This window comes from Diachasma alloeum, unplaced genomic scaffold (genome assembly GCF_001412515.2).
Source record: "Diachasma alloeum isolate Michigan unplaced genomic scaffold, Dall2.0 Dall_scaffold_00181, whole genome shotgun sequence".
Taxonomy (NCBI): domain Eukaryota; kingdom Metazoa; phylum Arthropoda; class Insecta; order Hymenoptera; family Braconidae; genus Diachasma; species Diachasma alloeum.
In genome coordinates, this window is record NW_021680347.1 from 1,068,175 (window position 1) to 1,074,734 (window position 6,560).

The window sequence follows — 6,560 nt, forward strand, 5'->3', positions numbered from 1 at the left end:
TATTATACCCTCTGATCGAGAGGAGAGACCCTTCGGCTAACGTCCTCGGTGATTATTTTTTTCTTGTCATCGGGAAATACCGGTACATGGATATGTGAGTAGCCAGTTGCCATAATAGTCGCACTTCGAGAGAGGGTGAATATGTTTTTTTTTGTCGTGGATTTTATTCTTAGTGTGGGAGAACAAGGAGCTACGCTAAAACGGACATGCTATTGTTCTGGGGATAAAATAGTGTTCTTTTATGATAGGAAAAATGCAGTTCTTTTTCTTTGGTTTATTGATGCACGGGGGGACAAGTTAGGGAAAAATTATTCAGAAAATCTTGGAAAATTTTAGTGTCCAAAGGGTAATCGCGGAGTGAAACGTTATTTAATGAAAAATAGTTTAGGTGGGGGATATTTTACCATTTGTAAACTATCCGCAGCAAAAAAAGTATTTTGCCGGCGCCAATTTACGGTTCCTTGAACAGAAAAATTATACTTGTGCATTGACAGAAAAACGACAAGGTTCTCAAATGTCTTACTTGTGTCAAGAAAATAGTTTTTTGAAAATTATCAAAACAGGATTTTTTTGTGCCAAACATGCAGAGAATGCGCCGGAATGAAAAATTTTTGTCGCAAAAATAGATTTAGTAGTTAAAAACAAATTGCATTCTCTGCACACGCAAGAAATGTCAATTCTAGCACTACACCTTCGTTATTCGATACTCCCACACTGTTAACNATGAAAAATAGTTTAGGTGGGGGATATTTTACCATTTGTAAACTATCCGCAGCAAAAAAAGTATTTTGCCGGCGCCAATTTACGGTTCCTTGAACAGAAAAATTATACTTGTGCATTGACAGAAAAACGACAAGGTTCTCAAATAAGTCTTACTTGTGTCAAGAAAATAGTTTTTTGAAAATTATCAAAACAGGATTTTTTTGTGCCAAACATGCAGAGAATGCGCCGGAATGAAAAATTTTTGTCGCAAAAATAGATTTAGTAGTTAAAAACAAATTGCATTCTCTGTACACGCAAGAAATGTCAATTCTAGCACTACACCTTCGTTATTCGATACTCCCGCACTGTTAACAAAATTCAACTGAATTTTCCAGGAAATGACACTGAATTCAATTTAACGGAAAAAAGTCTATAAAACCTCAAGTTTCCCTGAAAATTCAAGGTAATTCCTGATTTTTCAGTGGAAGAACCATGAAAATTCCGAAATTTCCATGAATTTTCCACGAAAACCATGAATTTTCAATGGCAAAATTCCCTGAAATTTCAATGAAATCGTCACTTGTTTCATATTTCAAGGCTAAAGCCTGGAAACTTCAGTAAAAAATTTTTATGTCGCGCCGTGCAATAAGTCGAGTTTATCGCACGCTGCGCTTCGCGCAGCTTGCTCAAAACTCGACTTTTGCACGACTTGACATAAAATATTATAGAGCACTCGGTAATAAATTTCGTTTTCAACGAATGTGTGTACAGACCTCGCCTTCGGCTCGGCCTGTAAACTACACATTCGTTGAAAACGAAATTTGTGCCCTTGTACCCTAATGTACTATTAACAGTGCATACGTATTTTGCTCCCGAAAAATCTTTGTTTTATGCGAAACAAGGGATAGTAGTTTTTCGTTTCGGCTGCCTAATATTCAGAGACAAGAAATGAACCCTTAAACAAAAACAATAATAATGATATCATAGCAATCTTGTAACTGAGGGATAAAATATTTGTTGATAAATGTTCTTCTATATGAGATGTTTTCATTCTGAAAAGGCACCGTCTGGTGTGAATTATCTGCCTCTTGAGCCAAATATTTCATGTTATTATCTTGAGCCANTGTTTTATGCGAAACAAGGGATAGTAGTTTTTCGTTTCGGCTGCCTAATATTCAGAGACAAGAAATGAACCCTTAAACAAAAACAATAATAATGATATCATAGCAATCTTGTAACTGAGGGATAAAATATTTGTTGATAAATGTTCTTCTATATGAGATGTTTTCATTCTGAAAAGGCACCGTCTGGTGTGAATTATCTGCCTCTTGAGCCAAATATTTCATGTTATTATCTTGAGCCAAATTATTCATGTTTGAGACTTTCAAATTCGAACCAAACAAATTCTTTTTCGGTAATTTTGAACTAGCGATTTTGTTGGCCCAGAGAAGACTTGTTTTTGACAACGTGTTTGTTTTTCTCTCAGTGTACGTAAAGTGCACGTGCGCAACATCCCGCTTTCATCAGTTGTGCGTAAAGTAAAATTTTACGCACGCCCTAAAAAGTCAACTTTGCAGGCAGGTATTACAAAACAGTAAATAAATCAATCATTGAAAAATTAAAACAAGCAGGGGTTCGAGCCTTTTTGGCCGAAGCCATCTGACCGTTACTTTATGTGTTATAACTCTTTCTTTCTTTCATTTCTACCAATTCCATTGGTAGTAAGCTTCCGAATGGAATAGAAAGCATTCGGATAGAAGGCATCGAAACAAATATTTTGAAAAAAAAAATTGAAATCGGTTACGTAGTTTTTAAGCTATTGCACATAAAAGGTTTTCAGAGAAAGTCGAATATCTCGGAAACTACCTATGCGATTGAACTCATTTTCAATAAGAAGTATTGTTATCATGAGAGGAAGATTCTGTCCAAATTTCAAATTGATATCTCGATTTTTGCACAAGTGTTTACAAAGTTTTTTATGAAAAAACGGAAAAACGCGAATATCTCGAAAACTTTGTATGAACGGATATATATGTTTTGATTGATTTAGATAGAAGGCGTCAAAACGAATATTTTGAAAACAAAAAAACCGAAATCGGTCAACTAGTTTTGGAGATATTTGCGGAAAACGATTTAATAACGAATCGCTTTTTCTCCAAAACTATTAGCTCGATCAGGCTGTAATTTTGTACAGAGCTAGCCCTCATTAGGCCCTATAATCTGACAAAATTTCAAATTTCTGGAATTAGTTTAGCCATTTAATTACTTCATTTTCTAAAAATTGACCACCATGAAGGGGGCGGTGGACGTGGTCACATACAGACATGGTCGCCAAACTTCGTATTTTTACGTTTCAGACCATTCTACATCATTTCCAATCAAAATTAGCGAAGGTGAAAATCGAAGGATTGCAATGCTTCCATTCGGAAGCAAAAAAGTTGAAGCTTTCAAAATTTTAAAATTGGTCAGGAAAATTCTTAGGTATTGAGCCATTGTTTATATTTGCTGGTGTAATTTTTTATAACGTTCCGGATGAATATCACAATTAAAGAACACATTACTTGACAATCAGTAAATTTTTTGTAGCAAGTGGAGGAAAATCATCGTTTGTCCCGCATCGTTGCTTTCGATGGCGAGTGAAAGACCTTGAACGGAATTTCTTTCCACGATTACCCGACTTTTTCAATCATTTCTCCCCAACTTTTTTTCTCCATTTGTGTTTCCAGATTGAAATATGACCCTGGAAAACTACCCACGTTGCAAGATTCGTTTTTAATTGTCATATATTTTTTGTGTTGGAGTTGATAAAAAAAATTGATTAGTGCAAGAATAGAGTTCATTGTTCTATCGCGAAGATTCGCGATTGGAGAACTTTCCTATAATTTAAATCTCATTAACTAGATTTTCAATTCTCCTGTTTGTTGAGAAGTTATTAGGATTTTCAAATAGTCACTGAGAATGATCGCATTGATGAGTGATGAGGCGGATTGGGATGATTGGGTTAGAACGGAATGTGAGGATGTGAGAATTCAATTTGTTGGGAATATCCAACTATTTTTCATTTCGTACTAGATATTTTCAGTTATAAGGGAGGGTGGGGCAAAGTGGAACGTTTGTTATTGGCTGAAATCTCAATATTTTTGTTTATAGTAGAGACGTAAAGAATTAAAGTGAATCGCAAACGTTTCTCTGCTCCATTGCTCCATTCCCCTCAAAATAATTTGGTATGTAAGACTACACTGTTAAAAAATTTTGTCTGCACGGAGAGAAATATTCAATAAAAATTACGTATCTTTTCCGTAATTCCGGAGCGCAATGTAGTAGGAAATTTTACGGAACTGGCTCGTAATTCTTTCAAAGCGTTCCGTAAATTTTACCTGAATCTCCTGTGAAAAATTACGAGACCGCCACTTAAATTTTCTGAGTCGATTCCGTAATCGGTAAGTGAATTGCGAGTTCCGTCATTTTTACTGAACATTTCTCTCCGTGTGAATTTTCCGCGTCAAATCCCGGAAATTTTTATCATGTTTAATTTTCAGTTATAATACCCCGAGACCTTCAAAATTATCGGAATATTTCCCAATAGCTTCGTTGGAAACAAATGAAAGTGTCAAATTTTGCAGGGAAGCTTGAGGGAAATATTGCGATTAATTTTGAAGATCGAGGAGTATTCGGCGGAGAATTCTTCGGGACTGGATTTTGGTTAAGCGGAGCGCAGTATTCGAGGGCTTCTTCCAGCAAAACATCCAATTGGTTAGAAATAAATGAATAGCTACTATGCAATTATCAGATGCAATTTCCAGAAGCTAGTGTGCAATTTCCGAAGAAATTTGACAACAAAAGAGTATCGTAATCTCGAATACTGCGCTGTGATTGGCTAAAATCCAGTCCCGGAAAATTCTCATTGAAATTTCCGAAACTCCTGTCATCGGAAAATCAAATATTCCATTGAATTTCGGTTTAAATGATCTGAAAATCAATGAAATACTTGATTTTTCAGTTCAATTATTTCATTGAAATTCGGAAAAATTGAAAATTCAAGTCGTTTTGTTTCTGAATATTCATGCTCCATTGAAAATTCAATGAAATTGTGAAATTTCTGTCTCACTGCCACCGAAAACTGAGGAATTTCCTTGAATTCTAGCTAAAACCTGAAATTTCATAACCATTGTTCCCCTAAATTGGATTCAATATCATTCTCATAAGAATTACTACCATATTTTCCATGAAATTTCGAAAAATTTCTAACAGTGTACAGGTTTATCCGAAAAATATGTTAGTTTATTGATTAATTTCCAATTGAACAGGCAACAGTATATCTTGTCTATTTTTTATAATCGAGCATATTTTTCCGTCTGATATCATGTTGATTCTACAATCACTTTTTTTCTTCGATAGAACATCGAATACAACATCATTCCGGCGGCGTTGCCGTAGTTCTCTGAAGAATTCTGTAATTGTTTCTCGATGAAAAAATGAGAAAAAACTCAATAAAATTTAATAAATTGTTGAAATGTTGTTTACAATGAAGAATTGAATAGAATTTCAATCTGTCGACGCGATTGCAATTAACAAAGGAATTCCGGATTTGTCTTGATGGATAAAAAAAAACGAAACCCAATAAACAAGTTGACAAAACGATCATTCCGTATACCACGCACGCAAAAATTTAATAAAACAACCTATCGAATTCGTTAGAAAATTCTATTGAATTTCTATCAAACTTTCTATTAGTTTTTGGCTGATTCTATTGACATGTTCAATAGAAAACATTCAACAGAAAAAGTCAACAGAATTCGATTTTTCTATATAACTTATTCTTTTCATATATTTTCTGTAGAATTTGCTTGACCCAGATTTTCCAAGTTTTGTTCATTCTATTTTTCTTTTCTTCTCATCAAGAAAATCAAACGAAAAAATCTAGAAAATTTGACCCGAGGAAATTCTATAGAAAATATCTTAAAAGAATAAGTTATAAAGAAAAATTGAATTCTATTGACTCTTTCTACTGAATATTTTCTATTGAACATTTCAATTGAATTGGACAAAAACTAATAGAACAGTTCAATAGAAATTCAATAGAATTTTCTAACGAATTCGATAGGTTTTACTATTAAATTTTTTCATCCGTGACAATATGGTCATCGCAAAAATTCCGCCTCATCTTTTCGACATAGCCACCGATTGAAATTCAATTTGTCCTAAAGTTTCTAAAATCTTCATATTAAAAAAGAATTGTAATTTCAGCGACCATTTTAAAAATTATAATTGGAAAAGATTTTTCATGGCCAGAAAAAATGATGTTAATAGTCTCTTGATTCTATCAGAATATGATGGAAATCGCACTGTTCGCTGTTAGGTTACAGCGTATTGTGTATGCAATTTTTTTTTCATGGTTGTCAAAAGAATCATCAGCAGTATCGATCAAATTACGGCTCGGAAGATGTGTTTCAATGTATTCTCAATCAAGTTTAAAGATAGTGGTAATAGCATCATTATTTATCGAGTTAAACGATAGCGTCATCAGCAGCACTTATCAGATCTCTATATATTTATTCATGCTTTTCACTCAATCTCGGCTAAAGCCTGATTAAACCGAGGTTAAACCCCGACTGTAACTCAATTAAATCGTGATTATACCCAAGCGAAAAGTCAGCTGAACCCCGACTAAACTTCGCTTAAATCGTAATCGAATTTCGTCCAAATGTGATTGAAACCGGGTAGAACACGGCTAAATATCGACTAAAGACTGACTAAATCCTAATCCAACACGGATTCAACTCCAGCCGAATCCTAACTAGGGTAACCAGACCAATAGGTAGACATGTCTACCTATCTTTTGTCGGTGCGCCGACCAA